The sequence below is a fragment of the Pseudophryne corroboree genome, chromosome 2 (genome assembly GCF_028390025.1).
Source record: "Pseudophryne corroboree isolate aPseCor3 chromosome 2, aPseCor3.hap2, whole genome shotgun sequence".
Classification (NCBI taxonomy): domain Eukaryota; kingdom Metazoa; phylum Chordata; class Amphibia; order Anura; family Myobatrachidae; genus Pseudophryne; species Pseudophryne corroboree.
The window spans coordinates 464,921,410-464,936,930 of record NC_086445.1 but is presented as its reverse complement, the minus strand read 5'-3'; the positions used below and the strand labels follow the sequence as shown (position 1 = coordinate 464,936,930).

The 15,521-nt window shown below is 43.3% G+C and overlaps 1 protein-coding gene across 1 annotated transcript in view; it reads right to left on the bottom strand.

Annotated features, from left to right (window-relative positions):
* Positions 1–15,267, bottom strand: part of ECRG4 (ECRG4 augurin precursor) — a 44,590-nt gene extending 29,323 nt beyond the window's left edge. The window contains exon 1 of the mRNA XM_063953797.1: positions 15,127–15,267. The gene's annotated coding sequence lies outside the window, so the exon portion shown is untranslated. The remainder of the gene's footprint in view (positions 1–15,126) is intronic.
* Between the last annotated feature and the right edge of the window lie 254 nt (positions 15,268–15,521).

Genomic DNA, 15,521 nt, shown 5'->3' with positions numbered 1-15,521 from the left:
ATGTAAAATCCAAAACACCAAATATCAGTAAAAAAAGGACTCAAAAATCTAAAATAAAATTGTCAGAGGAGAAGCGTAAACTTGCCAATATGCCATTTACCACACGGAGTGGCAAGGAACGGCTGAGGCCCTGGCCTATGTTCATGGCTAGTGGTTCAGCTTCACATGAGGATGGAAGCACTCAGCCTCTCGCTAGAAAAATGAAAAGACTCAAGCTGGCAAAAGCACAGCAAAGAACTGTGCGTTCTTCGAAATCACAAATCCACAAGGAGAGTCCAATTGTGTGGTTTGCGATGCCTGACCTTCCCAACACTGGACGTGAAGAGCATGCGCCTTCCACCATTTGCACGCCCCCTGCAAGTGCTGGAAGGAGCACCCGCAGTCCAGTTCCTGATAGTCAGATTGAAGATGTCAGTGTTGAAGTACACCAGGATGAGGAAGATATGGGTGTTGCTGGCGCTGGGGAGGAAATTGACCAGGAGGATTCTGATGGTGAGGTGGTTTGTTTAAGTCAGGCACCCGGGGAGACACCTGTTGTCCGTGGGAGGAATAGGGCCATTGACATGCCTGGTGAAAATACCAAAAAAATCAGCTCTTCGGTGTGGAAGTATTTCAACAGAAATGCGGACAACATTTGTCAAGCCGTGTGTTGCCTTTGTCAAGCTGTAATAAGTAGGGGTAAGGACGTTAACCACCTCGGAACATCCTCCCTTATACGTCACCTGCAGCGCATTCATCATAAGTCAGTGACAAGTTCAAAAACTTTGGGCGACAGCGGAAGCAGTCCACTGACCAGTAAATCCCTTCCTCTTGTAACCAAGCTCACGCAAACCACCCCACCAACTCCCTCAGTGTCAATTTCCTCCTTCCCCAGGAATGCCAATAGTCCTGCAGGCCATGTCACTGGCAATTCTGACGAGTCCTCTCCTGCCTGGGATTCCTCCGATGCATCCTTGCGTGTAACGCCTACTGCTGCTGGCGCTGCTGTTGTTGCTGCTGGGAGTCGATGGTCATCCCAGAGGGGAAGTCGTACTCGTAAGACCACTTTTACTACTTCCACCAAGCAATTGACTGTCCAACAGTCCTTTGCGAGGAAGATGAAATATCACAGCAGTCATCCAGCTGCAAAGCGGATAACTGAGGCCTTGGCATCCTGGGCGGTGAGAAACGTGGTTCCGGTATCCATCATTACTGCAGAGGCAACTAGAGACTTGTTGGAGGTACTGTGTCCCCGGTACCAAATACCATCTAGGTTCCATTTCTCTAGGCAGGCGATACCGAAAATGTACACAGACCTCAGAAAAAGACTCACCAGTGTCCTAAAAAATGCAGTTGTACCCAATGTCCACTTAACCACGGACATGTGGACAAGTGGAGCAGGGCAGGCTCAGGACTATATGACTGTGACAGCCCACTGGGTAGATGTATGGACTCCCGCCGCAAGAACAGCAGCGGCGGCACCAGTAGCAGCATCTCGCAAACGCCAACTCTTTCCTAGGCAGGCTACGCTTTGTATCACCGCTTTCCAGAATACGCACACAGCTAAAAACCTCTTACGGCAACTGAGGAAGATCATCGCAGAATGGCTTACACCAATTGGACTCTCCTGTGGATTTGTGGCATCGGACAACGCCAGCAATATTGTGTGTGCATTAAATATGGGCAAATTCCAGCACGTCCCATGTTTTGCACATACCTTGAATTTGGTGGTGCAGAATTATTTAAAAAACGACAGGGGCGTGCAAGAGATGCTGTCTGTGGCCAGAAGAATTGCAGGACACTTTCGGCGTACAGGCACCACGTACAGAAGACTGGAGCACCACCAAAAACGCATGAACCTGCCCTGCCATCATCTGAAGTAAGAAGTGGTAACGAGGTGGAATTCAACCCTCTATATGCTTCAGAGGTTGGAGGAGCAGCAAAAGGCCATTCAAGCCTATACAACTGAGCACGATATAGGAGGTGGAATGCACCTGTCTCAAGCGCAGTGGAGAATGATTTCAACGTTGTGCAAGGTTCTGCAACCTTTTGAACTTGCCACACGTGAAGTCAGTTCAGACACTGCCAGCCTGAGTCAGGTCATTCCCCTCATCAGGCTTTTGCAGAAGAAGCTGGAGACATTGAAGGAGGAGCTAACACAGAGCGATTCCGCTAGGCATGTGGGACTTGTGGATGGAGCCCTTAATTCACTTAACAAGGATTCACGGGTGGTCAATCTGTTGAAATCAGAGCACTACATTTTGGCCACCGTGCTCGATCCTAGATTTAAAACCTACCTTGGATCTCTCTTTCCGGCAGACACAAGTCTGCTGGGGTTCAAAGAACTGCTGGTGAGAAAATTGTCAAGTCAAGCGGAACGCGACCTGTCAACATCTCCTCCTTCACATTCTCCCGCAACTGGGGGTGCGAGGAAAAGGCTCAGAATTCCGAGCCCACCCGCTGGCGGTGATGCAGGGCAGTCTGGAGCGACTGCTGATGCTGACATCTGGTCCGGACTGAAGGACCTGACAACGATTACGGACATGTCGTCTACTGTCACTGCATATGATTCTCTCCCCATTGAAAGAATGGTGGAGGATTATATGAGTGACCGCATCCAAGTAGGCACGTCAGACAGTCCGTACTTATACTGGCAGGAAAAAGAGGCAATTTGGAGGCCCTTGCACAAACTGGCTTTATTCTACCTAAGTTGCCCTCCCACAAGTGTGTACTCCGAAAGAGTGTTTAGTGCCGCCGCTCACCTTGTCAGCAATCGGCGTACGAGGTTACATCCAGAAAATGTGGAGAAGATGATGTTCATTAAAATGAATTATAATCAATTCCTCCTTGGAGACATTGACCAGCAGCAATTGCCTCCACAAAGTACACAGGGAGCTGAGATGGTGGATTCCAGTGGGGACGAATTGATAATCTGTGAGGAGGGGGATGTACACGGTGATATATCGGAGGATGATGATGAGGTGGACATCTTGCCTCTGTAGAGCCAGTTTGTGCAAGGAGAGATTAATTGCTTCTTTTTTGGTGGGGGTCCAAACCAACCCGTCATTTCAGTCACAGTCGTGTGGCAGACCCTGTCACTGAAATGATGGGTTGGTTAAAGTGTGCATGTCCTGTTTATACAACATAAGGGTGGGTGGGAGGGCCCAAGGACAATTCCATCTTGCACCTCTTTTTTCTTTCATTTTTCTTTGCGTCATGTGCTGTTTGGGGGGTGTTTTTTGGAAGGCCCATCCTGCGTGACACTGCAGTGCCACTCCTAGATGGGCCAGGTGTTTGTGTCGGCCACTAGGGTCGCTTAGCTTACTCATACAGCTACCTCATTGCGCCTTTTTTTTTCTTTGCGTCATGTGCTGTTTGGGGAGTGTTTTTTGGAAGGGCCATCCTGCGTGACACTGCAGTGCCACTCCTAGATGGGCCAGGTGTTTGTGTCGGCCACTAGGGTCGCTTAGCTTACTCACACAGCTACCTCATTGTGCCTCTTTTTTTCTTTGCGTCATGTGCTGTTTGGGGAGTGTTTTTTGGAAGGGCCATCCTGCGTGACACTGCAGTGCCACTCCTAGATGGGCCAGGTGTTTGTGTCGGCCACTAGGGTCGCTTAGCTTACTCACACAGCTACCTCATTGCGCCTCTTTTTTTCTTTGCGTCATGTGCTGTTTGGAGGGTGTTTTTTGGAAGGGCCATCCTGCGTGACGTGATTAAGGGCAGTGCGCCTGAAACGCGTCGGAGGAAAGACTGGGAAAATAACAAAGAACCAAGCATTACATCTATTTGCTTCTCCCCATCAGCATTTAGCTGACTGTCTGGAAGCCGTCATCACAGCCGCCAGACAGACCGGGACCGTGGTGACTCGCTAAGCGCCGCACAGCGCAAGTGAGCGGCGGTCAGAGAAGAAGACAAGTCGGAGCGGGGGAACCAGCCGGAGGAAGACGGACGTCACCTATAACAAGCCGCTTGACAGACCGGGACTGTGATGACTCGCTGAGCACCGCACAGCACGAGTGAGCGGCGGCCGGAGAAGAGGACAAGTCGGAGCAGGGGAGCCAGCCGGAGGAAGACGGACATCACCCATAACAAGGTTGGTAGTATAGGGAAAGTTAGGTGCTCTGGACAATTTACACACGGACCGGCACGGCTTATTACGGAACCCCCGCAATTATTAAACAACACTTGGAAATCCCAGCAATTTACACAAAAGGGCTGTAAACATCAACGTCCTTTTTGTTTGTTTTTAACCTAAAGTTTTATTCACAGGTATTGCACTAAGTAACATTGTTCATTTGGCTACAACATAGCCATTCCACTACACTCATTGTTACATTCACATAATTTTCAAGCGCTCTAGTTCATTCATTTAAAAGTACTACCACTATACGGAGCAGCTCAAGCATTTCAAATCCCAGGCTCAGCGCGTTTTTTTTTAACGTTTACTCACACAGCTACCTCATTGCGCCTCTTTTTTTCTTTGCGTCATGTGCTGTTTGGGGAGTGTTTTTTGGAAGGGTCATCCTACATGACACTGCAGTGCCACTCCTAGATGGGCCAGGTGTTTGTGTCGGCCACTAGGGTCGCTTAGCTTACTCACACAGCTACCTCATTGCGCCTCTTTTTTTCTTTGCGTCATGTGCTGTTTGGGGAGTGTTTTTTGGAAGGGCCATCCTGCGTGACACTGCAGTGCCACTCCTAGATGAGCCAGGTGTTTGTGTCGGCCACTTGGGTCGCTTAGTTTAGCCATCCAGCGACCTCGGTGCAAATTTTAGGACTAAAAATAATATTGTGAGGTGTGAGGTGTTCAGAATAGACTGAAAATGAGTGGAAATTATGGTTATTGAGGTTAATAATACTTTGGGATCAAAATGACCCCCAAATTCTATGATTTAAGCTGTTTTTTAGGGTTTTTTGAAAAAAACACCCGAATCCAAAACACACCCGAATCCGACAAAAAAAATTCGGTGAGGTTTTGCCAAAACGCGTTCGAACCCAAAACACGGCCGCGGAACCGAACCCAAAACCAAAACACAAAACCCGAAAAATTTCCGGTGCTCATCACTAGATATGGTACAGTGTGATGATGAGGTGGTTGTTAGTGGATTACACACTAAAGTATACAAGAAAATTCCGAAAGGAAATTATGTAGGTATGTTTTCCATTACAGAGGATGCTAAAGAGGAGTTGGATGAAGCTAAGAGTAGATAGGCGAGGAGGCACACAAGACATACATAAATGGTTGGGGTAATGTAAATTTTTATGGCCTGCTACATGTCTACACCTATCCTTTTTGCACATGGTCCGACTTAGACATCACTCCTTGAGTAGCAATTCCCGTGTTTGCATACATTTTCCTGAATTTTTGAATCCTATTTCGCTATTAGTGTAGTAAGGGCCTAATTCAGCATGGGTTGTAGTTGTGCAAAAAATCACACAACTACAACCCTTTACACTAACGCGGGGGGACGCCCAGCACTGCGAAGGCAGTCGGCGGGCAGCCATCTTTTGGGTCGCAGTGGCTGCTTGTAACGTCATGCAGCTGCCGCAGCCCGCCCCACAAACAGTCCAGACACACCTCCCCCAAATGGTGACAAAATGCAACGTTGACACACCGTCACTGCCCCCCACCAAGACTTAGACTGCTTTCTGAAGAGAACTCAGTTTAAGACATTGCACATGCGCGCACACCAGTGGAGCGCTGGAATGCTAAACTAGGCAAATAGCAATTTTAGCACTTCAGCGTATGATGCTGAATTAGGCCCTAAGTATTTAGGGTTAGTATTTTTGTCACAAAGGAATTGGTATAAAGTAGCAGATTAAAACGCATATTGTTAAAGAAAGTTGCATGGTAAGGGAAATCTGTGGTGCGCCAAATGGTGTTATTTGGCACTATTTGAGGATAGGTTATGACCTCGTGAGTATGGTAAAGGATACATACTGTAGATTTGATTCATGGCATGTTCACAAAGTATAAGGAAAATACATGAGAGGCGCATGAAGAGGAATTTAGAAGAAAGTAGTATGGTATGTAATGTTTTAGCTTTGATTGTAAGGACATTTAGGATTAGCTAGCTGTCACTCAGGCCTGGGAAAGGTTTTATCTGTGTGCAGCACGTCAAGACATTTCTTGGGCTGGGGTGGCCTAGCACTCAAAATGGAGTGAAGGGGAGTTACTTTGCATTCAATAATGGGCAATGTAACTGGAGAGCCCTTTGTACATTCTACCATGACTGCATGCAATGCAGGGGAAGACACCCAGCAATGGATTGTGTCAGGGATATGGTAGGGATATCAGGTGGGGGTACCTTGACAGGGCTGACACTGTGTTTTTACAAAAAGGGTTTAGGGAGGATTTCCAATTTGCAGGTGCAGGTGATTAGGGTTGCTTGTCTTAGTTATGCAAACCTGCATAAGAATTACTGGTAGTGGTAAAGAAGAATGTGATGAAAGAGATACGATTAGTTCATATGAACTAACCATTTGTCACACCTCCTTTGCCCAATTTGGTTATATCTTCAGTCGCAGCTGGTAGCGAGTAAGTTTAGGTTAATACAACTTTTGTTGTAACTGTAAAAGGGGTAAGTTAATAATACAATCCCAAAAATGTATGCAGGGTCATTTATTGGTCCTTCAAGGAGGCAATGGAGTTGGTTAAGAAGAAGAGATAGGTGCAGTGATGACTAAGATTGATATGGAGTGAGGTTTTTTTGTCTCCTCACTCTGCCCCAAACTCATTAAAGTTTATGGAATTTAATCTTAAAGACAGTTATTCTGCTGATCGATGTTTGACTATGGGGTGTTTGTTGTTTTTGAAAGATTTAGTACATTTCTGCTTTGGTGCCACTGCCAAGCCATAATGGTAGAGCAGAAGGTTGCACACTATTTAGTCAATGTTTTATTGGTGGGACCAGGTGATCCTATATGGCATACATAACTTTATTTTTGGTTCAGGCATTGTTTCTAACATTTGAAGTTTCAAGGACATGAGTGTATTTAATAAAATGTTTAATTTTTGCACATACTGTGCCGAGCACAAGGCTTAAATTACAGCCTACAATCTATCTTTCATCGCTGCAGTGCTTGAAGGCATATCTTAAACATGGTTTATTTTTTATGTATTCTTTATTTAAAGATCCACATGTCCAGTAACAGGGCTTAAAGTGGTCCTGGAGAGGTGGGGGAACTCACCTCCGCCATGACCCCCTACTGCTTAGTGCGCGCCGAAGGCGCGCGCGCCACAGAAAGGGGTGTGGCCTCACAAGGAAGGGGTGTGGCCACACAAAAGTACCCCAATTCAAAATAATATCTCACAGTAGCACAATTTTATTCACATTGCCCGTCCCACATACTAGTGCCCTTTACACACACAATGCCCACAATATCAGAGCCACTTACACACAACCGCTGGCAAGTATCTCCCCACACAGAACATTCCCTTCACTTTTTAGAAACAGGGGCCTCATGCGATAAGTGTAGCAATAATGTGTCTAATAATTAGATATATTTTGCATAATAAGTGCATATCCTATATGTTTTAGGACACTGCAGCTTCCATGGGGCTGGATGCAATGAGGTGGGAGGTGGCAGCTGGATCTCTCTGATGCCACTGAAGTACTGACTCAGATAGGGAGGCTTGAGAGCAGGCCAACCAGCTCTCTCCCTTCTCCGCACCCTTTACCCACTTCTGCCAGACCCTGTAGCTCCATCTCTTTCCCGAAGGTGGAAAAGGATTTCTCCCCTCCTGGAGTCACCTTGGGAGTTTTAAACAACTAAGTGTCCAAACAGACAGTCACTAGTGTCACTGTAGCGGACTTTGGTTGTCAAGAGGAGAAATGTGGAAGTCAGCCGTGCAGGGTGACCGTGAGAGGCTCCCACTGAATTCAGCATCCACTCATGCGCTGTCAGCCTGCACCCACCAGATAACACAGCTATCTGCCCCAATCCCACACGACTGTGCAGTGTCTATGAACAGCCGAGCAGAGCTCTGGTCATTGCTGCGGGCATACAGAGCCCGGAGTCACTTGGCAACCTATTGGCAAAATGAAGGGACATGAATGAGGGGTAGGAAATTGACAGTAGCAGGGAGGTTGTGTGCTTGTCGCATGGTAACAGACAAAGATGCGGGGTACCTGAAGGCCGGGACACCTGAAGGCTGCTGCGTTAATCCGCCGTCTGGCTGTTGGGTCACTAGCCGCAATTTGCTCGCAGCTGGCGCCACAAAAATGCCGCCGCTGTCTCTCCATTGCCGGTCCATGAGCTGCCCGGCGTCAAATCCTCGCCACTGTCATTGCTGCTCCTCAGTCCAGCAGCACTCTCCTCAGTGTGGCTGTGTGCTTCAGTGGCTGTGGGCTGGAGCATCAGGTCCCCGGCTGCGGTGTAAAGCTAGCAGCGGCCACCAGACAGTCCTGGCTCACGGACCGGCTGCTATTGCAAAGCAGCGAGGCCGCACTTTGAATCTGGCGCCAATTGTGTGCCATTCACTGCTCCCGGACCGCCAGCTAATGAGAAGCTGCCACATGGCAGCTTCTCATTGGCTGGCGGTCCGCGAGCCGTGATTGGTTCACGCCAGATTTTAAAAAAGCCGCCCCCTTTTTTGATTGGTGCTGCAGCCGGTCTGCGAGCCGGGATTGTCTGGCGGCCGCTGCCACCTTTGCAATGCAGCAGGGACCTGATCCTGTGGCCGGGCGGAGGCGGAACTAGTTCCGCCTGCAATTAGAGGTGACGGAACGCAGTTCCGCCCCGTTCCGCCCCACTTTAACCACTGTCCAGTAAAATAGAAGAACTTTTAAGACAAAGATAACATTATAATGTGGACCAATGTACCCAAAGTTTTAAATGTAATAACAAATGGGAAATAAACACAACACAGACAGACAAAGAGGGTGTAGGTAGTGGGAAAAAAGGAGAGGGTAAATGCGGGAGGAAAGGGAATAGGGGTTCTCCAGAAGGTAAATAAAAAATCAAACACAGAAGTATCCTCAAGGGGGGAGGGGCCTTAAACCACTAATTCTTTATATTTGGCAGACTCTTTAAACTCCAGCCAGTAAAAATAAGTAGTCATAAATATGGCTAGGTGATTAGATGCTGTCAGTGAGATCTCTTCCATAACTATATACATAAACATGTTTTATTTGTATATGCTCTGCACTTGAAATGCACTAGCTCCCCTGGTCCCCAGTAATCTGCCTTCACAGTGTCCTCACCTCACTAATTACACAGGCCGTGGTGCATAGCACTGGGACTTAACTGCTGCAGTGCTGAATACCGCGCCTCGGCCGCCAGACTTAATTTTGTGTTATGGCACCTTGCTATCACATTTACACTCTTCCAGTGTGAAACACAGGGAGGGGGGGAATCAACTGTTGTACATTACCTGTACATGTACATTAAAATACATTTTTCAACATATTCACATGGTGCCTAGTTCCGATATTTCCCAATAATGGTGCTGCAGCACTGAAAATTAACACTTTCAGGGCTGCGGATGCCATTTTGTGCATCATTATAAAAATTTGTAGTACAATTCTATCAAACTATCAACTGGTGAAAATAAAATGTATTGCTGTAAATTTCCAAACTATGCTTTGGGAAACACACTTGGCACAATGCAAAGTGTTTCCTTTAAAAGTCAATGAGGGAGATTCAAATGTTTGAAAAGTTGTTTGGGTGTCTGTTTTTTCCTGTCTATTAGATAGGAAAAAACAGACTCCCAACTGACTTTTCAAACATTTGAATCTCCCCCAATGTGTGTTGCATTAACGAAATTGTACCATGTTAATTGTTTGCCTCTTGGCCATTGTTTTATATTATTCAAAAAGTAATGTCATTACATTTAAATTGGGTCTTCCAAGGGCCTGTGTCTTTTGTAGTGTCATTGATCCAAATTTTAATTAAATATGCTACAAGATTAACTTTCCTTACTTCATGTTCCATTTCTTGTTAGCCCCTCCCCCAGTAACTATTTGTGTATGCTGTCTCCCCATCATCCTTTTGTATAGTGCAGTTTGTTGCTGTTCAGCCATCAGATAGTGCTGATTAACACATACCATGTCCTTTATATATAGCTTCATTGACTTCCTGTTTGATTCCCCTTGCATAGTCCAGTAATCCAGTAGAATGCAATATATATATATATATATATATAGGAGTGCCATCAAGCAAATTTTGGAAGGCAAAAATATAGATCAGCCCGTAGCTAAACATTTTAAGTCAAGCAATCACACCTTGGCAGCTTTGCGCTATAAAATGTTGGAACAAGTCCCTTTCTCTAAACGAGGTGGAGACAGACACAGGGTTTTATTGCAGAAGGAGGCACGATGGATACATCGGCTTAACACCGTGGCCCCATATGGTCTCAATGAAACCCTGTCTCTTGTCAGCTTCATGTAATAGTACGGCCATAATAATTCTTTATATTGTCATTGATTAAGTTATTTATGACTGCATTATGTGGATTTATTAGACTTTTCATTAATCGTTTCTAAACAGTGCGATTTTAATACCTGTTTCTGTAAAGATTATGTAGAAACATTACATGCTTCTGTTATTGTGTTTCCATGTTGTTACGTTACTATGGTGATGGTTTAGTCACACCGGTATACGTCATCTCTTTGACAGTGCTGTCTTTGAATGATGACGAAACCGGAAGTCCGTCCGTCAGAGGAACGGAGGACAATGCACGTGGTGGTTTTATTCATGTATAAAGGTAAGTATGTTCACTTTTGTATGTCATTACTTCTGAAGGCGGTTAATAAACCGAAACGTTAAGTCTACAAGCAGGGGTTGTCTCCTTACTTGTTTGTTTGAAATCCGTGAGTGCCGCCTGACGTTATCTCCTCTATATATATATATATATATATATATATATATATACAACATATACAGTATTTATATGTGTGTGTGTGTGTGTGTGTGTGTGTGTGTGTGTGTGTGTGTGTGTGTGTGTGTGTGTATATATATATATATATATATATATATATATTTGGCACAATGTATAAATACAGTAAGTTCATTCAGGTTTTAGTATCTTCATTGCATATTTTCATGTGTATGTCAGTCAGACTCCACATGACACCCTCATGCAAAGCATTCCTGCTTAAACATGTGTGCATGGCAATAATGTCTGGGAACTCTCTCACTATATATAGTTCATGTGGCTGCTACTGTACATTTGCTAATTGACTATAGACAGAAAGCAATTATTTTATACTTATTCCATTAAAGCTAAGCCAGTGGTTCCTAAACTTTTCTAAATCACGGTTCCCTAGAGTATCAGAATTTTTTCATGGCACCCCTAGGCCAAAAGTTTCTTATTGAGAAATTTACAAAGCAATATTAAATGAAGTAAATTGTGTTTATACAGTATGTCATCCTTAGGATCAGTTATGTGGTGTACAGGGATGTGCTTCTGTTTGTGCACATATTTTATGATTGGAAGCCACAAGCACTGGTTTTGCCTATTACATTGACCATAAATAATTTGAATTGGTCCTGGACCACCAAACTAAGGCACCCCTGAAAATGTTCTGACGCACCCCAAAGTGCCGCGGCACACAGTTTGAGAACCACTGGCCTAAGCATTAAATCCATTTTAAGACTCGTACTCTGTGGCCTATTAACAACTGATAAACAATGTACATACTGTACAGGGTAGTCAGGCTGTCTGTTTTACATTTTCTAATTAAACTCTACCCATTAGTGGATAATTCCATTCATTTTCATAATTATCTCAGTTTATAGTAAATTGATTTGATAAATTACAGATCACTGTATATCCAGCAAAATCTTTGAATCTATTTGAATAAATAAAAAAAGAGAGAAATCCATAGGTGTATCAATGACATTATTTATTTAAGTACGTCTGTTTAGAACAAAGTCATTTTAAGTAACATGCTTTCTGCCATAATTTTCAATGGGGAAATACAGTTATCTGTTTTTTAAAGGGCAAATTATTGTTGTTACACAATCCTTGTGTAATATATGTTATTATAGCAAAAAGAGCAGTGTAATTTATTTGTTGTACTTTATTTTATTGTATAGTTTCTTAGCAAATGTATTGTACTTTATAATTGTTGAACACGTTTTTCTCAGTATATTGGATTTTATGGAAGTCCACTTGACCTTATTATACATGGGTCTATTAATCATACTACAAACAGTGGTGCCAAGACGGAGGAGCTGGTACTAATGGCTGGGCTTCTTGAGGGGGCCCAGTGAGGACCCGGGTCTGCGTGACCTCCACACACACACTCACCTATCAGTGGCAGCAGCCTCTTTCCCCAGACCTGCCACATGCTGCCAGTGTCGGACTGGTGCATGAAGGGCCCAACGGGGGAATGTAGTAGTGGGGGCCCATGTTTAGGGGTGTGGTCAGTTTCCAGAGTGGGTGTGCCTATCTGCCACAGAAGCTTGGCTTACCATTAAAGAGTGCATGGGCTGGGCCCTTTGATAAATATATATAGTAAATACTGTTAGTGCATGCATGATAATGTACCATATTAAGAACAGCAATGTACTGTACAAATACACTATAGTCCTGTGCAGTATAAGGTAACATGTGTAATGTTATGTATAGTACAAATGAACAGTCTGGACCCTAATCCCTAGATAAGGAGGTAGGGTTTCCCCTGTTCCTGTGTGAAAAAACTCATTTTGAGACCTATTTTTTTTATAGTGGGCATGGCAATACCTGTGTGATTAGACCCCACCCAGGGCACGGAGAAGCTCTCTACAGCTCTGACTACAAATGCTGACAATCCTCTGAAAATGAGAGTAACACAGAAGAAATTTTGTTAAGTACCTTGGACCTGATTCAGATCCAGTGGTTATAAGGGGAATGTTGCAATGTACCAATCTTCAGCACATTGCGCATGAGCAGGACCTGCATTATGCATGTGCAGTATGGGTCCTGCGTCATCGGACGAGGGGGTGGTAATGGCTGACAGAGATTTCCTGGCCTCAGCAACGTAGATGAGGAGGCTGGTCTGCATAATCTCATGGGTTACTCAGCTGGCCAATGGTGTCGCAGGGGAGCCAATGCTGCTTCCTCTGAGGCACCACTGTATCGCATATGCACGCAGGAGGCATCTACTTATACCAGGTGCCTCCTGCTGCATTACCATATCTGAGCAGAGATGGTCTTCCCGTCCAAACCTGAATCAAGCCCCTTGTTAAGCAGTCCCCTTAGTTATCTATGCTTACTACATTTTCTAATCTCTATCTTTAGATGGCCATTGCAGGCTACAACCGCCCAAAACGTTTTGGAGATGAATCCTTCAGCAGTGCTTGCACATGTGCGGTCCAGTGGCTTTGCATGCATATTACCATTATCATATTGTGCATGCATATTAGTTCTGCCGCATTATCCTAAGCGATTACTCTATAATTAGACTTAAGTTTGCCATAATGGGCTCTTTTCTGTATCCCAGAGTCTGAGGCATGATACATTGACCCAAAAAGGCATTCCAAATAGCAAAATACAGTATTTTTCAATAATTAATGTAGCTTTTGAGGGGGGTTATGTAAATATTAAAAAAATATGCTCACAAAGCTTTATCTAATGAATTATAATATCAGTTGCATATGTTGCTTAGTATTCAGTGTAGTCAGTTGTAGTAAGAGGGCATAAACACAGTAGTTTGATTATAAAGGAATATTATACAATCATTTAGAAAAAAATTAACCACTTGTCTGCTGATTTAAAAATGGTGGGATAGTAACATAACCCTGCTATTCAGTTTTAAAGCAACCTAAGTGTAAAAATATAATAAAAGCCATGTATTCATTTATTTCCTTGCAGTCCACTCACAGCTCACACCATGAAAGCTATATCTATGTACAACAGTGCTTCCTGATCTGGAAAAGAGATCATGTGACGTCAGCACAGTGACATCACTAGGACTTCCCCAGGCAGAGGACAGGCCCCTGAGAGAGAACAGTACAGTACAGTACAGTACAGGGTCCTTCCTAACTGTTCTGTAGACTTGATTTAAACTGTAGCAAAGGCTTTGTTAGATCCTTATTATACTGAATCCTTAAGAAGGGACCCATTAAACAAACCAGTGTATTCCCAACATAAAAATCTGGATAATAAAAAATCAATTCCAAAAAGTGTTCAAAAAAGTATTTAAAATATTAAATAACAGAACAAATAGACACAATTTACATTTAGAACAATATCAATACTATTTCTATAATGCGATTGCACTAAATGTGTAACCATTCTAAAAAACCCAATTTGACAAGACTTCCCAAAACAAAACAAAAACAAATATATCTATGAAACCAGAGATTCCCTCGTATAATCTTAAATTTAGCACAATATGAATAAGGAAAATCAGATATAAAAATGTCATTATGATGGACAAGATCAGAATATCCAGTGTCATCTGCTGATGTAACTATGTTTATTTACCCTGTACTTGTCCTATACTGTCATCAACTGTAAGTTGCTATTTTCCTGTTTGATTATTTGTTTATGTACTCTGTAATTGGGCGTTGCGGAACCCTTGTGGCGCCATATAAATAAAGGATACTAATAATAATAATAATAATATACAGAGGAGTAAGCCACTCTTGCTATATTATACATATGATCTTTATTAAACATGTTAAAACAAGATATTTTCGTACAATGTTACCAATATACAGTGAAAATAAATAAAATGGTTTCAAGTCTTTGGTCAATAGTGTATAATTCAGTATGTGTATGTGTTTTATATCCAAGCTTAGCCGTACAGGAACTCTGAAATCAGTTACATTACATAATAATACTAAATCTTTAAAATGCAAAGTTGTGTTTAATTTGAATCCTTAATGTTTTTCATAATAGTTTCAAACAATATGCGTGTATATAATGTAGCATTAAAGAGATCAACACTCTCCAGACAAAATGACAGTCTTACTGTACACAAGCAGCAACCAATAAATCTTAGAATTATACACAGCGTTCAAAAGCAACTCTGCTCTGCACACTGTAGTAAATCCCACTTTATGGATTTAACATACTCTGCTTGTTAAATAGAACACTAACCTGTAATATGTAAAACTCTATTCATTTCTGAACTTGGAATGAGCATGTGTTTGTTTTCTTAATGTGCTTCTCACTCCTGAAAAAAATAACAAACTTTTTTATTACTTTACCTCTGAAATTATGTCCTTTCCAAGTGCTTGTCAGTATACAATGGTGTCTTGTATTCCTCTGCAGCACAAGGTATTCCTTATATACCCTATCTCTGTAGGTAGTGTTCTAAAGTCTTGCAATGGTGTCTAGCTGGACAGGAGGTAAACTCATATGAAAGGCACTTTCATGCAGAAAAAAAACATAAGTTATGAATTCCAGACCCTCTCTAAAACGTTTGGCGAGGGACTGTAAGCCTGAGGAATCAGGTTTCTGTATATTCACAAATGCCACATCCTAGCCTGGGATTACTAGCAGATGTGTGGAAAAGGTTTATATCTGTATGTAAATCTTATTTTCCATTTTTTGTGTTAGATCAAACTAAATTAAGGGTTAAGCCATTTGTTTAGCTAGTAAG